General features: G+C 40.2%; 1 long non-coding RNA gene across 1 annotated transcript in view; it reads left to right on the top strand.

Annotated features, from left to right (window-relative positions):
- LOC140713978 (uncharacterized) overlaps positions 1-24,530 on the top strand; it is a 124,849-nt gene that overhangs the window by 84,477 nt on the left and 15,842 nt on the right. The window contains exons 2-3 of the long non-coding RNA XR_012095794.1: positions 5,671-5,770; positions 17,976-18,128. This is a non-coding gene — a long non-coding RNA (uncharacterized lncRNA). The remainder of the gene's footprint in view (positions 1-5,670; positions 5,771-17,975; positions 18,129-24,530) is intronic.

Here is a 24,530-nt window from a genome sequence, read left to right as displayed (position 1 = left end):
ACTGTGATACACCTAGGTTTGCTTTGTCTGTTTGTATAATGTATCATTTACGATGTGGGAATACTCATTTATACTGTAATCATTGTTCTTGTAATCTTTTATAGTTAGTTGAAATATGTACGTTTGTAATCCCATTATCTATGTACCAATTTTATTTTGTTGTTATTAATAATGATAATAAAAAGATGGAAAAAGAAAAGAAAGAATGCATCCCGTAGGCACTCTACAAACTCCCTATCCTGGGGTCCAGCACCAACCTGATTCTCCCAGTTCACCTGCATGTTGAAATCCCCCATAACTACTGTGACATTTCCTTTGCCACATGCGAATGTTAACTCCCTATTCCACTTGCACCCAATATCCATGCTACTGTTTGGTGGCCTGTAGACAACACCCATTAGGGTCTTTTTTGCCCTTACTGTTCCTCAGTTCTATACACACAGACTCTACTTCTCCTGATCCTATGTCCCCCCTTGCAAAGGACTGAATCTCATTCCTCACCAACAGGGCCACCCCACCCCCTCTGCCCACATTTCTGTCCCTACGATAGCACGTATACCCTTGTACATTCATTTCTCAGGTCTGATCTCCCTGCAGCCATGTCTCCGTTATCCCAACAACATTATAGTTACCCATTCGCACCTAATGTGGGCGTTCGACATCCTTCCGAAAGATTATTCTCTCAGGAAGCCCTCGTCTATCATGAGAAAGAACTGTTATGAATTTGGAAATTAATGAAGAAGACAGCAATTATACTACCTGCCACAGAAGTTATAGTTCATCATTGCCAATGATTTCAGCCAGTCCAGCTTCTAGAAAGTGTGAACAAAATACTAGCGTAGCAAGTAATGTAACACAATTACAGCACCAGCTTTATTTCCCATTGCTGTCTGTATGGAGTTGGTACATTCTCCTGATGGCTGTGTGTGTTTCCTCCAGGTGCTCTGGTTTCCTCCCACATTCTGAAAATGTATGGTTCAATAGGTTAATTCGTCACATGAGTGTATTTGGGCAGCCGGGCTCATTGGGCAGGAAGGACCTGTTATCATGCTGTATTATGTCACTAAATCTAAAATACTACCAGCACGTTCCCTGTCCCACCAGGGACCCAGATACACTCAACTATATCAATACAACTATTAAAGGTGTCTGCCAAGCAACACCTGTCCACACTTCGATAAATCGAACTATAGGCTGTTCTCCTACTTCCTGCATACAAATAAAAGCTGAAACATGAGGATCCAGAACAGAAAGCTGTTCAGTGCTGGTCTGAGGGAACAGGTGAGATTCCACGTGACTACTTTGAATCATTAGTCTGGTCTGTATTCAAAGCCTCAACTGCCAGCCGAGTTGAGCATGTCACCGCTGTCATGAACTTCATCAGCAAGCTTGTTGAGGACTGTGTGCCAAAGAGGAATCCGGGAGCTCTCAAACTGGAAACCATGAATAACTTGGAGATCTGCTTCCTACTATGGACTAAGTCTCCTGCATTCAAATGAAATAACCCTGGCCTGTACCATAAAGCCTGCAGAGATGCAAAGAGACAATACAAGTCCAAAATCTAGTTCCAAACCAGCTGTCAGTGTGGCAGGGCTTCCATGCTATAATGGGCTACAAGCAAAGTCAGGCAGCATCACTGACAACAGCACGTATCTTCCTGATGAGTTTAACACATTTTACACGTGTTTTTGGACAGAAGGGAATGGCTAGGTCACCAACCACCTTGATAGTCTCCAGTGCACCTGAACCCACAGTCACCATTGTGGATCTAGGAGAGTGATCTTACAGGAAGTATCTGGCCCAAACAGTATCCCTGGCCATGTCCTTAGATCCTGTGCAGATTAACTGGCTGGGGTGTTTACAGATGCTCTTCACCTCTCCCTGTTTCAATCTGTAGTTCCACTTGCTTTAAGAAGATTACTCTAAGAAGATATTGTGCCTGAATTACTATGGCCCAATGGTTGTGGCATCCATTATCATGACGTGGTTCCAGAAGTTAGTTATGCATACATTAACTCAAGCTTTACAATCAAGCTTGACCCACTGCAGTTCACTTACTGCCTAAAGAGATCTATGGTGGATACCATCACCCTGGCCATCCACTCATCTCTGGAGCATTTGGACAGCAAAGACATGTATGTCCAATCACAGTTATCCCTTCAGTACTATAATTTGAAGCAAAGTCATTTCCGGTTTCTGAACTCTGGGAGTCAATGCCTCCCTCTGCCTCTGGAAGGATAAGGAGCAATAGGACCACTATGATTGTTCTAAATACTGATGCTCCATAAGATTGTATTCTCAACTTCCTACTCTACTCTCTGCACATTCATGATTGCATGACTACGATTCTACTCTATATTCATCTGCAAGTTTGCACATCTTACCATTTATATCTTAAATAACATTGAGTTGAACTACAGGAAGAAGATAGAGAGCTTTGTAACGTAGTGTCATTACAAAAAATACTCCCCCCAGTGCTACCAAAACAACATAACTGGTCATTGACTTCAGCACATGTTCCTTTCTGAATGTGAGGGTTGTGAGATCCAGATTTGTAGAAGTCAACATCACTAATAGCCTGTGCTGGTCCAGTCACGTTGATACCACAGCCAAGAGAGCTCACCAATGCCTTTACTACCTCAGGAGACTAAATAAATTTGGCATGTTCCTGTCGAAGCTTATCAATTTTTCTTTATCAATGCACAATAGAAAACATTCTGGCTGGATGCATAATGGTTTGGTATGACAACTGCTCCGCATGTGATCACAAGAACTACAGAGAGTTACGGACACAACTCACTGCATCACAGGAACCAGCCTTTCCCTCCATAGCCTCTGTCTATATTTCTCACAGTATTAGTAAAGCAGCCAACTTAAGCTAAGATCTCATTCAACCTGACATTCTCTCTTCGTCTCTCTTCCATCAGCCCAGAAGATATAAAAGCATAAGAGCATGTACGTCCAGACTCAAGGACAGATTCTACCCCACTGCTCTATGATTATTAAATAGTTCCTTAATAAAGTAGACTCTTGACCTCACAATCTACTTGGTTATCATCATGCCTTTGTTTGTTTTGTTATACTGTTTACCTGAACTGCATCTTCTGTAGCTGTTACACTTTATTCTGCATTGTTAATGCTTTACCTTGCCTTACCCCAATGCACTGTGTAATAAACAATTTTCCGTATGAACAATAATCAAGACAAGCTTTTCATTGTATCTTGGTTCACATGACAATTATAAGACAATTCCAACTCTAAAGAAGCTCAAAAGGACCATTCTGCATGAGTTAACACAGTAGTATTTCTAATTTGTTAGGGCTACCTATTTTATAGGCAAATCTTATAAATTTTAGATTATGATCATGATTCATACATGAAGGATTTAACCTAAGATGGCTATTCAATGTAACCAACAACATGTAATCTTACCTTAAAGATATCAAGGTAAATGATAAATCCATTTATTAGATTGAAGCCGCATGATATTTTATACATAGCAAAGCAATGCAACTTAGAATTAAATAGTCCTCAAATAACATTCAATTCTTTTCTGAATTGATGAAATGTGTGGAAGAAAGACTAGGTCAAATTTGTGTCTTTTACACCAGCCTATATCATATCAACAAAAAAAAATTGTTTTCTTTTATTCTTAATGAAGGATTTTTGGCAAGCTTTTTCTGAGCCTATGTGCTGACAGAGCAAAAGGCAAACACTAATCAAATAATATTGCTTGAGCTTTCTTCATAGAAATGTGTTTTATGCTGATCATATTATCATTCAGAGACTGTATTGCCATACAAATTGTAAGATCTGCTTAGGTTTTATAATCTGTCACTACAAGGTGAATTTTAATAGACCATAGGAATTCTTTTCCAAAGAGTTACTTTTCTCAGCAGAGGTTGGATTTGCGTATATTTTGTTCTTTACAGGATTGTCAAATAAAGTCTAAAACTTCTCTTTTTATGAATGTATTGAAAAAGGTGGATTGGAATTATGAGTGATGATACTTGTTCTTGAAGTGAAATAACTGTTGTTATGTAGGCAAATTTGAGAACCATCTGTGCACAGCAAGATCACACAAATGAGATCATAGAGCCACTGACGTTTTTGATTTTGGGGTAGAATAATTGATGACAGACACGCCATCTGGATGACTCCATTTAGAACATCAAAGCAAAATACTAATGTAAGCATATTCTCATGCTTGTCATATTGTAGCCAGGAGGAAAAGAGAATTGTGCCTATTGTTTTCAGCAGCGACCCTCCTACCCAGGCAGCCTTAAAAGCATGCCCGCACACATGTGTAGGCCATTGTCTCATCCACAAGGGGAGATAAGTAGTAGCATTGTTGATTGTTTTGTTGGATTAATTTTAGTGACCGTGTACCCACATGGGGAGGTGTTACTATGCAGCTCCTCATGTACATTGCAGGTTGGTGTAGGACTTTGTGTAAGTCACTGATTTTAGCCTTTTATTTAGCATCTTTTACTTGGCTTGAGTTTGTAGTATTTGCATGGTTAGTCTTAAATTTCCACGTAGAACGTGAGGCACTGATGTGCTTTTTTTAACAGGTGAAGTAACTTTAGCTAACACACTTTATTGCACTTTACTTGGTCTAATGATAACTCAGGAGCTATATATTGTGTGAAATCTGTCTTGCTTCTCTATGTACAACTTTATTTAATAAACTGCTGTTTGTTTATAAAATTTGTTTTAACTTTAAACTAACGTGTCAGACTCCCTGACTTAGAGTGGTACAGAACCTGCCTGTAATCTTATTTTAGTGATTACAATATGAAAAGTCAGCTGCTGATTGGAACAGGGAAATTTGAATTGCAGATTGTTATAGACAATTGACTACCAATAAAGTTAATAGGACCACTTATGCAAATACTCCTTTGGACGAGGCGTATGTTTATACTATTTCAGGTGGAGAGAGTGACAAGGTTAGACCTTCTTGAGAAGATGGCAAAAACAATTAGTGAGGTAAGACTACCTGAATTTAAGAGACAGAGTGATGGTTCTGAAGGTATAATGTGCACGTGTGTGCATTGTTCCTATCAAGAGGGTATCCAGAAGACATGTGTTTTATATTGGTTTGATCATGACCGAAGATCCAGTGATGATCCATGATTGCAGGGCACAACTGACTAGTGCTCCATTCCAAGTGTAGGGATGATCAGCACATGCTTTCCAATAGGTGCTTCTGTCATCTAAAAACTGATTATCCATCTATCCATTCCCTTCTGCCCTTTGAGCTGTGCCATCCAGTAATCCCCCGATTTAATCCCGCCTAATCACAGGACAAGTTACAATGACCAACTAACCTACCAACCGGAGCACCCAGATAAATCCCACACAGTCACAGGGAGAATGTACAAACTCCTGACAGGGTGTGCCGGGAATTGAACCGATGTCACTGGTATCGTAAAGCATTGTGCTAACCACTACACTATCCTACCACCCTGATTATTTTTCTTACTGATTCATAGTCATTCAAAGTGGTTAAATGTACTATCATTTGGAGAACTCACTTTTACAAAACAAATTATTGAAGATCTGAATTCAGTTTTTGCAACACCCATTCTTCGAAGGTTCTTTATTCATGACAATGATCTACAGTACAATTGAAATCAAACAGTTTGTTGCATTCCTCTGCTTTAACAGAACCTGACATCCTTCTCCCAGCCTGATGAACATTTGTCTCTCATCCACCATCTAAAGGACAGCTTGAATGATTTGTCCACACAGCGATGGTAACAATGAGGTAAGAGTTATTGGACAAGGGTTGCAAGATGCCTTGATGTTATCACCAGGATAGCGAATCCAAAAATTCTATGTTGATCTGTACATTGATCAGCAATGTGAATGAGATGCTGGATTGAACATAAGAAAAAGGAGCAAGAGTAGGCGATCTAGCCTGTCAAGTCTGCTCTGCCATTCAATAAGATCAAGGCTGCTCTAGCCATGGACTCATAGAAACATAGAAAATAGGTGCAGGAGTAGGCCATTCGGTCCTTCGAGCCTGCACCACCATTCAGTATGATCATGGCTGATCATCCAACTCAGATCCCTGTACCTGCTTTCTCTCCATACCCCCTGATCCCTTTAGCCACAAGGGCCATATCTAACTTCCTCTTAAATATAGCCGATGAACCAACCCCAACTGTTTCCTGTGGCAGAGAATTCCACAGATTCACCACTCTCTGTGTGAAGAAGTTTTTCCTCATCTCGGTCCTAAAAGGCTTCCCCTTTATCCTTAAACTGTAACCCCTCGTTCTGGACTTCCCCAACATCGGAAACAATCTTCCTGCATCCAGCCTATCCAATCCCTTTAGAATTTTATATGTTTCAATAAGATCCCCCCTCAATCTTCTAAATTCCAGCAAATATAAGCCTAGTCGATCCAGTCTTTCTTCATATGAAAGTCCTGCCATCCCAGAAATCAATCTGGTGAACCTTCTCTGTACTCCCTCTATGGCAAGAATGTCTTTCCTCAGATTAGGGGACCAAAACTACTCTAGGTGCAGTCTCACCAAGGCCTTGTACAACTGCAGTAGAACCTCCCTGCTCCTGTACTCAAGTCCTTTTGCTATGAATGCCAACATACCATTTGCCTTTTTCACCGCCTGCTGTACCTGCATGCCCACCTACAATGACTGATGTACAATGACACCCAGGTCTCGTTGCACCTCCCCTTTTCCTAATTGACCACCATTCAGATAATAATCTGTTTTCCTGTTCTTGCAACCAAAGTGGATAACCTCACATTTATCCACATTAAATTGCATCTGCCATGAATTTGCCCACTCACTTAACCTATCTAAGTCACCCTGCATCCTCTTAGCATCCTCCTCACAGCTAACACTGCCGCCCAGCTTCGTGTCATCCGCAAACTTGGAGATGCTGCATTTAATTCCCTTGTCTAAATCATAAGTATATATTGTAAACAACTGGGGTCCCAGCACTGAGCCTTGCGGTACCCCACTAGTCACTGCCTGCCATTCTGAAAAGGTCCCGTATACTCCCACTCTTTGCTTCCTGTCTGCCAACCAATTCTCTATCCACATCAATACCATACCCCCAATACCGTGCGCTTTAAGTTTGCACACTAATCTCCTGTGTGGGACCTTGTCAAAAGCCTTTTGAAAATCTAAATGTACCACATCCACTGGCTCTCCTGATCCACTCTACTAGTTACATCTTCAAAAAATTCTATAAGATTCGTCAGACATGATTTTCCTTTCACAAATCCATGCTGACTTTGTCCGATGATTTCACCTCTTTCCAAATGTGCTGTTATCACATCTTTGATAACTGACTCTAGCAATTTCCCCACCACCGATGTCAAACTAACCGGTCTATAATTCCCCGGTTTTTCTCTCCCTCCTTTTTTAAAAAGTGGGGTTACATTAGCCACCCTCCAATCCTCAGGAACTAATCCAGAATCTAAGGAGTTTTGAAAAAATTATCGCTAATGCATCCACTATTTCTTGGGCTACTTCCTTAAGCACTATGGGATGCAGACGATCTGGCCCTGGGGATTTATCTGCCTTTAATCCCTTCAATTTACCGAACACCACTTCCCTACTAACATGTATTTCCCTCAGTTCTTCCATCTCACTAGACCCTTGGTCCCCTACTATTTCCGGAAGATTATTTATGTCTTCCTTAGTGAAGACAGAACCAAAGTAGTTATTCAATTGGTCTGCCATGTCCTTGTTCCCTATGATCAATTCACCTGTTTCTGACTGTAAAGGACCTACATTTGTCTTGACCAATCTTCTTCTTTTCACATATCTATAAAAGCTTTTACAGTTTTTATGTTCCCTGCCAGCTTTCTCTCATAATCTTTTTTCCCTTTCCTAATTAAGCCCTTTGTCCTCCTCTGCTGGACTCTGAATTTCTCCCAGTCCTCAGATGTGCTGCTTTTTCTGGCTAATTTATATGTTTCTTCTTTGGACTTGATACTATCCCTAATTTCCCTTGTCAGCCATGGGTGCACTACCTTCCCTGGTTTATTCTTTTGCCAAACTGGGATGAACAATTGTTGTAGTTCATCCATGTGATCTTTCTTTCTTTTCTTTTAACAATATTTTTATTCAGAAGAGAAAAAAAAGATTTACAGAGTGCAACACATAGATACATCTCAACTTAACTTGTGTACATTCATATATTGTAATAAAATTGATCAAAATGTTATAGCATAACACATAAAGGTATACCACTCTGTAATAAAAAATTTAAAGGTAGGTCATACATCATAAAAGAATTTTTTTATATATAAAAAAAGTCAACCCCCTACCAACTACCAAAGAAAAAAGCTGATGGATGACAATGGATAATTAGAAAAAAAAACATATTCACTTAAGAAGAGAAGATAAAAATATACATAAAAGTCTGTGCACTGTTAAACCTTATAAATTGGAAAAGTAATTTAGGAAAGGTCCCCAAATATCATAAAAAGATTGTTTTGAATTTAAGATTGAGCAGCGGATCTTTTCTAAATTTAAATAAGACATAATATCACGTAGCCATTGAAGATGTGTAGGAGGGGTAGACTCCTTCCATTTAAGCAAGATTGCTCTTCTTGCTAAAAGAGAGGTAAAAACTAAAACCTGTAGGTTAGGAGTATTTAAAGTTATATCTTCATTTGCAATAATACCAAACAAGGCAGTAAGGGGATTTGGGTCAAATTGGACCCTAAAAAGTTGTGAAAAGTTATGGAATACTTCCCGCCAAAACTTTTCAATTGTAGGGCAAAACCAAAACATATGAATTAAAGAGGCATCAGCAGAGTTGCATTTATTACAAAGTGGAGAAACATTCGGATAAAAACTGGAGAGCTTCTGTTTAGAAATGTAAGCTCTATGAACCACTTTAAATTGTAGAAGAGAATGATGAGCACAGAAAGATGATTTATTAACCCATTTAAGAATTTTATTCCATCTATCATCAGAAATCTGACAATTTAGGTCATCCTCCCAAGCTTTTTTTATTTTATCTAAAAAGTCTTGTCTAAAATCAATCAACAAGTTATAGATACCGGTAATAGAACCATTAACAAAAGGTTTTAAATTTAAAAGATCATCCAGTAAATTTTCATCAGGACCTATAGGAAAAGTAGCTAATTGGAAACGTAGAAAATCTCTAATTTGAAGATATCTGTAAAAATGTGATTTTGGGAGTGCAAATTTATTTGACAATTGGTCAAATGAAGCAAGAGATCCTGAGATAAACAGGTCCCAAAAACACTTAATACCTAATTCATCCCAATCTTTAAAGACTTTATCAGTCATGGAAGGAATAAAAAAATAATTAAGGAGAATGGGAGATGATAATGAAAAATTCGCTAAACCAAAAAATTTTCTAAATTTAATTTTGGGCCTAATTTTATTCTTTGGGTTAAATTAATCTACTTGTCTCCTACCGCTCAGGTTATTACTAACTCCGAAATTTCTAAGCCCTTTAAATTACAGCGGGGAACTAGACAAGGATGTCCTCTTAGTCCTTTACTTTTTGCTTTAGCTACAGAACCCTTAGCAATAGCACTTTGAGAATCTAAGGACATTTCTAGTATACTAAGGGAAGGTATGTCTCATAAAATTTCATTGTACGCTGATGATATTTTACTTTTTATCTCTAACACTGAAACTTCTTTACCTTTGGTTCTTTCTTTAATCTCCCAGTTTAGTTCTTTTTCAGGATATAAGCTGAACCTACATAAAAGTGAGCTATTTCCTTTAAATGACCTATTATCATCAAATACCAAATTTCCGTTCAAAGTTGTTACAAGTCAACTTACATATCTAGGTGTAACAATTACTAAAAACTTCAAGAATTTATTCAAAGAAAACTTAAACCCCTTATTGAATTATGTGAAAAAGACACTTTCTAAATGGTCCCCTCTTTCTTTATCCCTAATTGGCCTAATTAATTTGATTAAAATGAAGATCTTTCCTAAATTTTTATATCTTTTTCAGGCCTTACCTATTTTTATTCCTAAGACGTACTTTGATTCTTTAGATTCAATTTTAACCTCTTATATTTGGAATAATAAACAAGCTCATTTAAGTAAAGTTTACTTACAAAGAAATAAAGAGATGGGTGGACTAGCCCTACCCAATTTTAGGTTTTACTATTGGGCTGCCAATATAAGGACTATTACTTTCTGGTCCTATTATATTCATCGTAAAGATTGCCCATCATGGGTCTCCTTAGAAGTTACTTCTGTAAAAAATTCCTCTATTGTCTCTCTTCTTGGATCATACTCTTCTCTTTCAGCAAATAAAACAACAGATAACATAATTGTTAAGCAAACTTTAAGGATCTGGTCTCAATTTAGAAAATTTTTTGGTTTAGCGATCTTTAACTACTTGCCATTGCATATCCACCGTCAACCCTTTAAATATCATTTGCCAGTCTATCTTAGCTAATTCACGTCTCATACCTTCAAAGTTACCCTTCTTTAAGTTCAGAACCTTTGTTTCTGAATTAACTATGTCACTCTCCATCTTAATGAAGAATTCCACCATGTTATGGTCACTCTTACCCAAGGGGCCTCGCACGACAAGATTGCTAACTAACCCTTCCTCATTGCTCAATACCCAATCTAGAATGGCCTGCTCTCTAGTTGGTTCCTCGACATGTTGGTTCAGAAAACCATCCCGCATACATTCCAAGAAATCCTCTTCCTCAGCACCCTTACCAATTTGGTTCACCCGATCTATATGTAGATTGAAGTCACCCATTATAACTACTGTTCCTTTATTGCACGCATTTCTAATTTCCTGTTTAATGCCATCCCCAACCTCACTACTACTGTTAGGTGGCCTGTACAGAACTCCCGCCAGCGTTTTCTGCCCCTTAGTGTTATGCAGCTCTACCCATATCGATTCCACATCCTCCACGCTAATGTCCTTCCTTTCTATTGCGTTAATCTCCTCTCTAACCAGCAATGCTACTCCACCTCCTTTTCTTTCCTGTCTATCCCTCCTGAATATTGAATATCCCTGGATGTTGAGCTCCCATCCTTGGTCACCCTGGAGCCATGTCTCTGTGATCCCAACTATATCATATTCATTAATAACTATCTGCACATTCATTTCATCCACCTTGTTACGTATGCTCCTCGCATTGACACACAAAGCCTTTAGGCTTGTTTTTACAACACTCTTATCCCTTATACAATTATGTTGAAAAGTGGCCCTTTTTTGCTTTTTGCCCTGGATCATCTCTATCTACCTGCCTTTTTCCCATAACCCTTAATTCCCCTACTATGTAAAAAATCTATCCAACTTAAATATATTTACTGAGGTAGCCTCCACTGCTTCATTGGGCAGAGAATTCCATTGATTCACCACTCTCTGGGAAAAGCAGTTCTTCCTCATCTCCATCCTAAATCTACTGCCCCAAATCTATGTCCTCTATTTCTTGTCTTACTTAACAGTGGAAACAACTTTCCTGCCTCTTTCTTATCTATCACTTTCATAATTTTATATGTTTCTATCAGATCTCCTCTCATTCTTCTGAATTCCAGTGAGTACAGTCCCAGGTGACTCAATCTCTCCTCATAGTCTAACCCCCTCATCTCTGCAGTCAACCTGGTGAGCCTCCTCTGCATCGCCTCCAAAGCCAGTATATCCTCCTTCAAGGAAGAAGACCAGAACTGCACACAGATCTCCAGGTGCAGCCTCACCAGTACACTGAATATTTGCAACATAACCTCCCTGCTCTTAAATTTAATCCCTCTAGCAATGAAGGCCAACATTCCATTTGCCTTCTTGAAAGCCTGCTGCACCTGCAAACCAACCTTATTCATGCACAAGCACTCCCAAGTCCCTCTGCACAGCAGCATGGCTGCATTTTTTTTTTTGCTGAACAAAATGTGATTCAGAATGCACCAGAAACCCAAACATGAACAGATAACACAAATCCCACGGTAGGAAGATATCTGGAGTGAACACTTTGAGAGTAATTATTAAAGCACCCTTGCAGTTGAGCAAATAAGAAAGGGTTATTGAAGTTCTGTAATTTTTTATATAGTTATTGATTGTTTTTGTATGTAATTATCTGTACATTGATTTATACACTAATATTATACATAATTATTGTTAAGGTGAATCTGATCATTGCTTTTTTAAAGGAAAGTAAATATTTTGTATATTGTGTGTTTATATCTTTAAAGAGCTACATGTGGGGCATTGATATATTTTACACCCTATCCTCATTATATGCATCTTCAGACGATGCGGATTCACAGTTATGCAAGGAACCTATTTCTACCAATGTCTCCTTATATGTGTCAAAAACTCACAGTTATGCGAGGAGCACTGCTTTCCCGCTAATACAAGTCACGTGCGCACGTCTCCAGTCTCACTCCCGCCAGTCTCGCATTGGTTTTGGTGACGTATGGATGTGCGATCTTGCGCTCTTAAACTTTTGTTGGTTTTACCTATGGTGCAGTGATTCTGTGCTTGAAATATTTAACTATGCCTCCTAAGCATCTGATGTCATGTCCTGGGCCATCAGCCGAGTGGCAGAGAACTGCTTTAACACTTGGAAAAAAAGTTGGAAATTATAAACAGCGCAGCATCAGCTGAAGGTAACACAGCTCTGGGACACTACTGCTGGGAACAGAATCTTGCCTTTAAAGTTCTTTTGTTGCTTGACAATGCGTCAGCCCATCCTAAACATTTGGACAGTATTCATCCTAACATAACAGTGTGTTTCCTGCCGCCTAACACAACATCGCTGATTCAACCACTCAACCAAGGTGTGATCCACATTCAAGGTGTTTTTTTTATAGACAATAGACAATAGGTGCAGGAGTAGGCCATTCGGCCTTCTAGCCAGCACCACCATTCACTGTGATCATGGCTGATCATACACAATCAGTACCCCGTTCCTGCTCTCTCCCCATATCCCTTGACCCCGCTATCTATAAGAGCTCTATCTAACTCTCTCTTGAATGCATCCAGAGACTTGGCCTCCACTGCCTTCTGGGGCAGAGCATTCCACATATCCACCACTCTCTGGGTGAAAAGGTTTTTCCGCATCTCAGTTCTAAATGGTCTACCCCTTAATCTTAAACTGTGGCCTTTAGTTCTGGACTCACCCATCAGTGGAAACATGCTTCCTGCCTCCAGCGTGTCCAATCCCTTAATAATCTTATATGTCTCAATCAGATCCCCTCTCATCCTTCTAAATTCCAGTGTATACAAGCCCAGTCGCTCCAATCTTTCAACATATGACAGACCCGCCATTCCGGGAATTAACCTTGTGAACCTACGCTGTACTCCCTCAATAGCAAGAATGTCCTTCCTCAAATTTGGAGACCAAAACTGCACACAATACTCCAGGTGGGGTCTCACCAGGGCCCTGTACAGCTGCAGAAGGACCTCTTTACTCCTATACTCAATTCCTCTTGTTATAAAGGCCAGCATGCCATTAGCTTTCCTCACTGCCTGTTGTACCTGCATGCTTGCTTTCATTGACTGATGTAAAAGAACACCTAGATCTCGTTGTACTTACCCTTTTCCTAACTTGACTCCATTTAGATAGTAATTTGCCTTCTTGTTCTTGCCACCAAAGTGGATAACCTCACACTTATTCACATTAAACTGCATCTGCTATAAATTTGCCCACTCACCCAACCTGTCCAAGTCATCCTGCATTCTCATAACATCTTACATTTCACACTGCCACCCAGCTCTGTGTCATCAGCAAATTTGCCAATGTTACTTTTAATCCCTTCATCTAAATCATTAATATATATTGTAAACAGCTGTGGTCCCAGCACCGAACCTTGCAGTACCCCACTGGTCACAGCCTGCCATTCTGAAAGGAACCCGTTAATCGCTATTCTTTGTTTCCTGTCAGCCAGCCAATTTTCAATCCATCAATCCATGTCAGTACTCTGCCCCCAATACCATGTGCCCTAATTTTGCCCACTAATCTCCTATGTGGGACTTTATCAAAAGCTTTCTGTAAGTCCAGGTACACTACATCCACTGGCTCTCCCTTGTCCATTTTCATAGTTACATCCTCAAAAAACTCCAGAAGATTACTCAAGCATGATTTTCCCTTCGTAAATCCATGCTGACTCAGACTGATCCTTCTACTGCTATCCAAATGTGTCGTAATTTCATCTTTTAATATTGACTCCAGCATCTTTCCCACCACTGACATCAGGCTAACCAGTCTATAATTCCCTGTTTTCTCTCTCCCTCCTTTCTTGAAAAGTGGGACATTAGCCACCCTCCAGTCAGCAGAAACTGTTCCTGAATCTATAGAACATTGGAAAATGATTACCAATGCGTCCACAATTTCTAGAGCCACTTCTTTAAGTACCCTGGGATGCAGACCATCAGGTCCCGGGGACTTATCAGCCTTCAGACTCAACAGTCTATCCAACACCATTTCTTGCCTAATATAAATTTCCTTCAGTTCATCCTTTACCCTAGTTCCTTAGACCACTATTACATCTGGGAGATTGTTTGTATCTTCTCTAGTGAAGACAGATCCAAAGTACTTGTTCAACTCATCTGCCATTTCCTTGTTCCCCATAATAAATTCACCCGTTTCTTCATTTCCTGTGTCTGCATTAATTTGCTCTGATTAGATTATCCAAGAGCAACAATCAGTTCAGAGTCCACAAAATGGGGAGAAACAAAGAGAACTGCTTCCATGTGCTTGGTTAGACTGTAGTTTCTTCTGGCTAACAGGCCCTATTGTATCATACATTGAACATGTTATCTAATTAGACATAACATCTCATCTACTCCCATGGTTTTGCACATTTCCGCTTTCTAAGCATTCATCCAATTGCTTTCTGAAAGCAATTACTGAATCTACTTACTAAAGCTACTTAAGTGATTGCAAAAGCTTGGTGTCAAAGAAAAAGTTCACATCCTTTCTGTCTATGTGCAATTGTTTTAAACCTATAGTTATGGTACCTCATCAGCGGTGGAAACTGTTTCTTTCTCTCAGCTCAATCTAATCCTTCATTATCTTAAGCATCACTATTATCATTCCCCACATCATCCACTGCCCTAAGGTGAACATTTATTTGAAGTTTAATATTGAAATCAGAAAATTAAAGTGATTGCTTTAAAATTGCCAGTGCTTAAATGTTAAATAAAAGTTGATACTTTCAATGTAAATTCTGTATAAATCACTGACAGGTCAGTAATAAAGCATCTCTTGTTAAACAGTTTTGTAACAGTAGCAGCATATTGCAGATTTATGTGAAAATCGGTGTTGCAGGTGGAGGTTTTATTTGCTGGGTTGATGCATTTCACTAGTTGTATCACAGTGCTGAAAAAAAATTAATTGTTTGAATTCGCTGGAGTACAGTGGATATTGATGCAAACACAAATTGATCAAGGTAAAGTGACGTGTGTGGTGTATGTAGATATCAGTAAGGTGCGCAACATGGTTCCTCATAGGCTTAGCCAGAAAGTCATCAGGCAAGGGATCCATGGAAACTTGGCTGTGTGGATTTGGAATTGGTTTGCGCACCAAAAGAAGAGGGTGGTGGTAGATACATTGCATTCTGTCGAGACGTTGGTGACTTGCAGTGTTCCGTAGGCGTCTGTCACAGAGTCATAAAAATACAAAAAAGTACAGCACGGAAACAGGCCCTTTAACCTATCTATTGGTGCTGAGCCATTTAAGCTGTCTACTCCCATCAACCTACACTGGGACCATAACTTTCTATATGCCTACCATTCATATACATATCCAAACTACCTCTTAAACGTTGAAAGCAACCTTACATGCACTACTGGCACTAGCAACTCATTCCACACTCTCACAATCCCTCTGAGTGAAGAAGCTTTCCTCAAACTTTTCACCTTTCACCCTTAACCCATCGTCTCTAGTTGTAGTCAATCTTAGAGAGAAAAAAAAGCCTGCTTGCATTTAGCCTATCTATAACCCTCATAATTTTGTATACCTCTATCAAAAATCCTCTCAATGTTCTATGTTCCAAGGAGCAAAGTCTAACCTATTTAATCTTTCCATGTAATTCGGATCCTGCAGACCCTGCAACATCTTGTAAATTTATCTCTATTCTTTCAGCCTTATTTATATTTTTCCTGTAGGTTCAGGGACCTCTAATTTTTATAAATGACTTGGATGATGAAGTGAAAGGGTGGGTTAGTAAGCTTGCAGAAGTCACAAAGGTTGGTGATGTCATGGATAGTGTAGAATGTTATCTTGGGCACTAATGGAGCATGGACAGAACGTTATTTGGGTGGAGAAGTGTCAGATAGAGTTCAATGCCGTGAAATGTGTAGATATACACATTGGAAGATTGAACTTGAGGGCAGAATAAAGATCAGCTGCAAGATTCTTAACAGTGTGGAGGAACAGGGATTTTAGGGTCTAAATCCATAGATCCCTCTAAGCTGATATGGTCATTAAGAAGATATACATTGTGCTGGCCTTTATCAATTAAAGACAAGAGTTCAAGAGCCACAAGGTGATGTTTCAGCTCTATAAAACTCTAGTTTGACAACACTGAGAGTATTGTGTTTGTTTCCGGTCACCTCATTATAAGTAGCTTTTGGCAGGATGCAGAGCAGATTTACAATGATGCTGCTTGGATTAGAGAACATGCCTTATGAGGAAATAAACTAGGGCTTTTCTCTTGGGAGTGAAGGCAGATGAGAGGCCACTGACAGAGGTGTAAATGATAATGAAAGCCATACTTTTGTTTCTAGGATGGCGATGGCCAATACCAAAGGATATCTGTTTAAAGTGAGTGGAAGAAAGTTTAATGGAGACATCAGAGGAAGGTTTTTTCACGCATAGAGTGGTGGTTGCCTGGAAGGCACTGCTGGGGGTAATGGTAGAGGCTGATATGTTAGGGTCATTTAAGAAACAGATAGGCACATGGATGTAAGAAGAAATGGAGGACTATGGATGATGGGAAGAAAGGGCTAGATTGACCATAGAGTAGGTTAATATCAGTCGAGGCAACATTGTCAACTGAAAGGCCTGTAACTGTGCTGCTCTATGTTCTATATGTGTGTATATTTATCGACAAATGTAGTTAATAAAATTTTAACTATTTCAGTGGTGGAACATAACCTTGGTCACTGACATGCAGAGCTATTATTATAAATTATGGTACCGATGTGAAGTCTAGAGGTTTAGTGATTTTACATCACCTAACAGATGTATGTAAAGTTATGAAAGGCATCGACAGGGTAGACATTTAGTCCTTCACAGGGTGGAAACTTCATATACTGGACTTTGTAGTTTTAAGGTGAGCGTGGGAAAGTTTATAGGAGAGTGAGGGTGGGAAAATTTATAGGAGAGTGAGGGTGGGAAAGTTTATAGGAGATGTGTGGGTCAAGTGTTTTATACAGAGAATCATAGGTGTCTAGAATGTGGAGCTATTTGTAGATATGATGGAAAACTTTACCAACAGCCATTTTTATAGACACAGGAACAGGCAGAGAATAGAGGCTTACAGAGTATATGTGCAAGCAGAAAGTTTGGGGAAAGAAATGTACATTTCTTATCCTGCTTGGCATACATATTACACATGACTTATGGAAATTTAGTTCATTGTTAGCTGCCCTCTGAAATGGCCCAGCCTACTTTCTTTAGTTAGGTGTGGGGAATAAATACTGGTTTGTTATGCTTACATCCTTGCTGGAGTGAGGCAGGAAAAAGAGGGTTTACAGCCTGTATATCAGTTTCATTGGTTCCATAAGTGCAGTTACTTTACCTTTAATATAGATCATAAGCCTCTTATTTCCCTTTTCCATGCAATGAAGAAGCAAAAATGTCTCATATTTTCTCATGGACCAGACGAGAGATATGGAACTTTCAATGTATTTGAAATATGTTTAAAATAACATTGAATTAACTTAGAGAAAGGTTTAAATGTGTGTTGGATTTTATAGTGTATGAAATTTATGTAGCATTATAAGTAATTGAATGTATATTATTTTTAGTCGCTCTCCTCCAGCCCAGCAGTGGCCAAGGCATTTGTAGACATCATTTGATTTTTGTCCATGAAGACTGTGTTTTCAGTGAAATATACTCAGCAGTTCAGAAGAAATAAAATAAACTTCTTAAAGGACAAAACTCGACCTCCATCTATTTTGGTATGTTGTGATGTAATAACAATACAGCTGTCGAAAAGAGGGAAAAACTTATGTAACATTAATTTCAGGCTAGTTCCTTTCATCTCTAAAGAGTTCATTTACTTCCCTGTACCTCATTGAGAATAAGGAGCTGACTAAAGTAGTGCAAGATATCATCAAGTGGGAGTCAATTCTCTCCTCCCCTCTGAAACTGCAAGTTCTCCGGCAATAGAAGATGCAATAGCATGGTAGTGAGCAATCCATATAATCTCATTATAACGATATTGTACTGCCAACTGCTTTGAATATTGATGCATCTTCTTATGTTTTCTCAATGTTGGGCAGAGACACATCACACAGCTCAACAAACCACAGGAGCATTCGATTTAGATAAAGGTCATGCTGTTAAGCCAGTTGTCATTTTAATTATCCAGCATGGGATGCAAATTTTAATATTTTGCATTTTAATCCAAAAATAATTACTTGCCACCATTTCATTATTTCCATTAGCTGATTCTTTGAGCTGCCACTTGTGACGGCATTTTATATGCTGATGACTATTTTATTAAATCAATGACAACAAAACAAAAATCTGACTAATTAAAAAAGAATCTGGAGGGAATATAAAATCTTGTTTGCATTGCCTTGGGCCTTTAACATTTTAATGAGCATTGTCACATAAACAACGAAGACTGTTAATTTTATAAATCAAGCATCATATATTTCTCAAAGGAATTGCATATTGCTTTTACCATGCAATTTACTTTTTCCAGTTAAATCCAACAGCAACTATTGAAAATGCTCAAAAGATTAGACAGGACTCATAGATTGAAAGACAGAGATAAGATATCACTTCAATGATTTTTATCGCAACTGGAAAAATATAGAGATAAGCAATTATCAAGATGCTATGAAAAGGAAGAGAAGGCAGTTAAATGAAGATCTAAGCAACACACACACAAAGTGCTGGAGGAACTCAGCAGGCCAGGCAGCGTCTATGGAAAAGAGTACAGTCACCATTTCAGGCTGAGATCCTTCATCAGGATTGGGGGGGAAAAATGAGGAGTCAGAGTAAGAAAGTGGGGGGAGGGGAGGAAGAACCACAAGATGATAGGTGAAACCGGAGTGGGGTGGGGTGGGAAGGGGTGAAGTAAAGAGTCGTGAAGTTGATTGGTGAAAGAGATACAAGGTTGGAGAGGGGGGACTCTGATGGGAGAGGACAAAAGGCCATGGAAAAAGAAAATGTGGAGGAGTACCAGAGGGTGGTGAAGGGCAGGTAAGGAGATAAGGTGAAAGAGGGAAATGGGAATGGAGAATGGTGAAGGGGAAGAGAGGAGGGAGATCACCAGAAGTTTGTGAAATTAATGTTCATGCCATCATTTCCTCCAGCAGTTTGTGTGTGTGTTGCTTGAATTTACAGCATCTGCACATTTTCTCTTGTTAGTGAAATGAAGATCTGTGATCAGATGGAAGAGAGAAGGGTTAAAATTATCAAGTAAAACAATCACAAAGCAGGCATACTAGCAGCTCTACTTCATTAGGAGTGTGAGGAGATTTTGTATGTCACCAAATAGTCTAGCAAATTTCTGCGGATGAATCATGGAGGGCACTCTGACTGTTTGCATCACCACCTGGTAGGGAGGCTCCAACCTGCAGGAGCAGAAGAGGCTGCAGATGCTTGTAGACTCAGCCAGCTCCATCACAGGCACAACCCTGTGCATCACTGAGGACATCCTCAAAAGGCAGTGCCTCAGGAAAGAAGCATCCATAATCCAGTCCCCTCACTATCCAGACACACCCTCTTCTTGGCAGAGCAGACTCGATGGGCCAAATGTCCTAATGCTGTTCCTACATTTTATGATCTTTTCATTACTACCATCAAGGAGGGGTATAGGAGCCTGCAGACCCCACACTCAATGTTTTACGAACAACTTCTTCCTCTGTGCCATCCATACTTCTTAATTGCCCATGAACATTATCTTGCTTTTCCTTGTTTGCACTGTTTATATTACTATTTTAACTTAAGGTCATGGATCCTGCAACCTGCCTGGGTTGCAGGGGTGCTGTACAGAGGAACGCTGCATCCATAACTCGTGGTTGTGGGTGAGTGCCAGTTTTGCGGCAAAGCTCTCTCCAGTCCACTCTGCAATGTTGTCTGCCAATTTCTTCCTCTGCCTGCCCATTTTTTTCTTTTCCCCTGCACCATTCCCTGAAGAATGGTCTTTGACGGTCCACTTGATCTTCTTATGTGACAAAACCATCTTATTTTCCTCTTCTTTACTATGGACAGTAGAACTTCTACTTTTTACTGCCAAACCTTCTTTCACCATCCTGCTGTCAAAGTCCATGATTCGTATGCGTACAAGAAGATAGAGAGAAAATTGCATGCGGGGGATTCAACTTGGATCTGAGAGTGATGTTATTGTCTCTCCAGATTGGTTTTATTTAGCTAGTGTTGTTGTTGTTTGGGCTCTCCTTGCAAAGACTTCAGGCTTTGATCTTTCCTGGTTGCTGATAGTGTGAAGAACTGTTTGACAGTCTCTAGTTCTTGACCACTGACTGTGATTTTTGTTGTGATTTGCTTCTCACTGTTTCTCATTAAATTGTTTTTTTTTCTGCACTGATCTCTATGCCATATCTGGTAGATGTATCGTCCAGATGGTTCACAAGGCAGGGCAATTCATCCTCACTTCTTGCCAGCCCATCAATGTCATCAGCAAACCTGAGGTTGGTTATGATCTGTCTTCTGATGCTGACTGTGCTGATATGGTCTTCCAGGGCATCTGCCATTATTTGTTCCAGGTAAATGTTGAACAGATTTTCCTGGTGTAGAGGGTTCTGGATAGAGCTAGTACTATTGATGTCTGGTAGCTGCATTCTACCTCTTAGGGTGGACGGGCATCACTGATCCTCGTCCATCTCCTAAATTTCTCACATCTGCCTCCAAGTGGCACACCCTGGTACACCACTTCAGCTGGCGGGCTAAATGACGTGAGGGGTGATGTTAACATGGCACGGCTGGGCGAAGGACTTCATCGATGAAGTTATCGGCCAGAGCGGATGAGTTCCCAGAAGATGACACAAAGGTTGGAGGTGTTGTGGATAGTGTGGAGGGCTGTCAGAGGTTAGAGAGGGACATTGATAAGATGCAAAACTGGGCTGAGAAGTGGCAGATGGAGTTCAACCCAGATAAGTGTGAAATGGTTCATTTTGGTAGGTCAAATATGATGGCAGAATATAGTATTAATGGTAAGACTCTTGGCAGTGTGGAGGATCAGAGGGATCTTGGGGTCCGAGTCCATAGGACGCTCAAAGCAGCTGCGCAGGTTGACTTTGTGGTTAAGAAGGCATATGGTGTATTGGCCTTCATCAATTGTGGAATTGAATTTAGGAGCCAAGAGGTAATGTTGCAGCTATATAGGACCCTGGTTAGACCCCACTTGGAGTATTGTGCTCAGTTCTTGTCACCTCACAACAGGAAGGATTTGGAAGCCATAGAAAGGGTGCAGAGGAGATTTACAAGGATGTTGCCTGGATTGGGGAAAATGCCTTATGAAAACAGGTTGAGTGAACTTGGACTTTTCTCCTTGGAGCAACAGAGGATGAGAGATAACCTAATAGAGGTGTATAAGATGATGAGAGGCATTGATCGTGTGGATAGCCAAAGGCTTTTTCCCAGGGCTAAAATGTTTGCCACAAGAGGACACAGGTTTAAGGTGCTGGGGAGTAGATACAGAGGAGATGTCAGGGGTAAGTTTTTTTACGCAGAGAGTGGTGAGTGCGTGGAATGGGCTGCCGGCAATGGTGGTGGAGGCGGATACGATCGGGTCTTTTAAGAGACTTTTGGAAAGGTACATAGAGCTTAGAAAAAGAGAGGGCTATGGGCGGTAAGCTTAGCAATTTCTAAGGTAGGGACATGTTCGGTACAACTTTGTGGGCCAAAGGGCCTGTATTGTGCTGTAGGTTCTCTATGTGTCTAAGAACTACAACAGCCCACTTGTTCGAAACCAGCATGAGCCACTGAGTTGGAGGACATCAGCTGTGGTCTGGGCTCGAGAGGGATGGGTGCTGCCAGACTTCACCAGCCAAGGACACGTGACATGATGGATACAGCAACTGACCTCATACTGGATCAGTTGCCATCCTAGTTAACCAAGGACCACACCATCCATTCCAAGGGCAAAGGTGTTAAGTCTGCTACTGGTGTAACGTCACCACAGAATATGCATGGAGAGACAACATCTCATTAACCACATGGAATGCGAGAACACTTCTGGTCTTTTCTGCCCTGGTGTGCATGTGTGTAACTAATTGCTCTGGGGTCGATCTTGCCTTGAACTAAGGCCGAGGTAGGGGATCTTGGGCTTAAAAAGGTTGGTAACCACTGATGTAGAGGAATAAATAGCTGACATTTTGAGCTGAGGCTGTCCTGCTGAAGGGTTCCGGCCTGAAATATTGACCGGTTATTCCTTTCCATAGATGCTGCTTGACATTTTCAGTTCCTCTGGCATTTTGTGTATGGTAAGCAAGATAGTGCTGCAAAGTTAAAATTTCAGGTCTACAAGATTGATATAGATCATGAGTGACCTTTTTTCAATTTTTCATCATCTGAAGTAGCTTGCTTTCAGTGTCTATAATGGTTAATTACCCCCTGGATCTCCTGTAACTGCTGAAGCTATTACATTTAGAGAAGTGTCTAAAACAAGCTGAATTCATGTGGCATAGGAAAACTCTCTTCTCACTTTGCATAGGACAATGAGCCACACAGAGTATCCTTATGCATGATCTTGATCCAAAACAGCAACTGTCCCTTAATTACTTGCTGCCCATTACGCACTGGCATTTCAAGTGACAATGAAGGCCCTCCTTCTCTGTCTGTATAGAAGGATTCTTTATTGTTGTTTCCGTAACAATTGTTTTCTGAAAAGTTAGTATTGTTAGCCCTGTGCTGAACCCACGAACTTGGAGGACCGGTGGACCATTCTTACTCTGACCTCTACCCTTTGACCTATTTGGCTGGGTGACCCTACCAAGAGCCAAAACACTAAAAGCCAACATAGCTCTCTGGGTCATTGAGGCATGCAAGCCTCCAAATTCTACTTCAAGGTTGTGATCCTCTTGGAGGAACTATCCCTTTGTCACCACAGATGATGCTTGGCCCGCTGAGTTCCTCTAGCAGTTTATTTTAAGTCTATGGCAAGCCATTTTAAACCAATTCCATGCCCCATTTTCTAACAATTTCCATGCCAACCAAATTATCTTCACTCACGTGTCCTTTTGAATGTCTCTATTAACATGGTTTTTGCTGCCTCTGAAGGAAATTGAGGATCTCAGTCATTCTGTATGACTTTTATTTACATGTATTGTCCATAATTTCTAATTTCCACTTGATATTCTTCAAACTATTGACGAATAAGACTAGCTTCACTTTACTTACCTGGTCTGTACAACTCTAATAAATCTCCTTTCAATGTTTGCTTCAAAAACAACTCTAGCTTTTCCAATTTAACATGACAAGGCATAAGTAATTCCTGTGAGACAGAGATAATTTTATAGAAGTGAAATTTACAATAATGACCTCTTAAGATAAAAGCAGGAAATTTGTTTTTCTATTGTATCTATGGTCCTATGTGGTTCCATTTCCCTTCATTATATGTCCCTTTAGCTTCCTTTGAGAGGCAAAATATTTCCTATACATCTGGTTACAATTACCACTGATATAAAGATCTGAACAGAAACTACTAAAATAGAGTTACAGTCAGAGTCAGAAACAGGTTTATTTGTTGCAAATTTGTGAAATTATGTTGTGAATGGTCTGGGCCTGAAACATCAACTCTTTATTTCTCAACGGAGATACTGCCTGAGCTGCTGAATTCCTCTGTCACTTTTGTGTGTTACTTCAGATGCCCAGCATCTGCAGAACCTCTTGTGTATATGTTGTGAAATTTGTTGTTTTGTGGCAGTAGTACATTGCCAGACATAAAAATTACTGTAAGTTACAATAAAGATAAATAGCTGGAAAAGGAAATAATCATGGGTTTATGGACTGAAGTCTGATGGCAGAAGAGAAGAAACTGTTCCTAAAGCATTGAGTGGGATCTTCAGGTTCCTGTACCACCTCACTAATGGTAGCAATGAGAAGAGGGCGCGTACTAGGTGGTTGAGAGTCTTTAATGATGGATACTAATGCACCATCAATAACTCTCGGAGACGTGAGGTGAGATATAGGCTTTCATTGGCTGGAAGAAAGAACAAGCAGCAAATGACCACCACACTACATCCTGGAGACTGAGGCCAGGGCTGTGTCTCCAATCGCCTTTATACCGGGGTCTGTGGGAGGAGCCACAGGAGCAGTCAGCGGGGGGGGCGTGTCCAGACAGGCATATGTAGTTCACCACAGGTACCACCTTCCATTGGATTAGC

This window comes from Hemitrygon akajei, chromosome 20 (genome assembly GCF_048418815.1).
Source record: "Hemitrygon akajei chromosome 20, sHemAka1.3, whole genome shotgun sequence".
Taxonomy (NCBI): domain Eukaryota; kingdom Metazoa; phylum Chordata; class Chondrichthyes; order Myliobatiformes; family Dasyatidae; genus Hemitrygon; species Hemitrygon akajei.
This window is presented reverse-complemented; position numbering and strand designations above follow the sequence as displayed.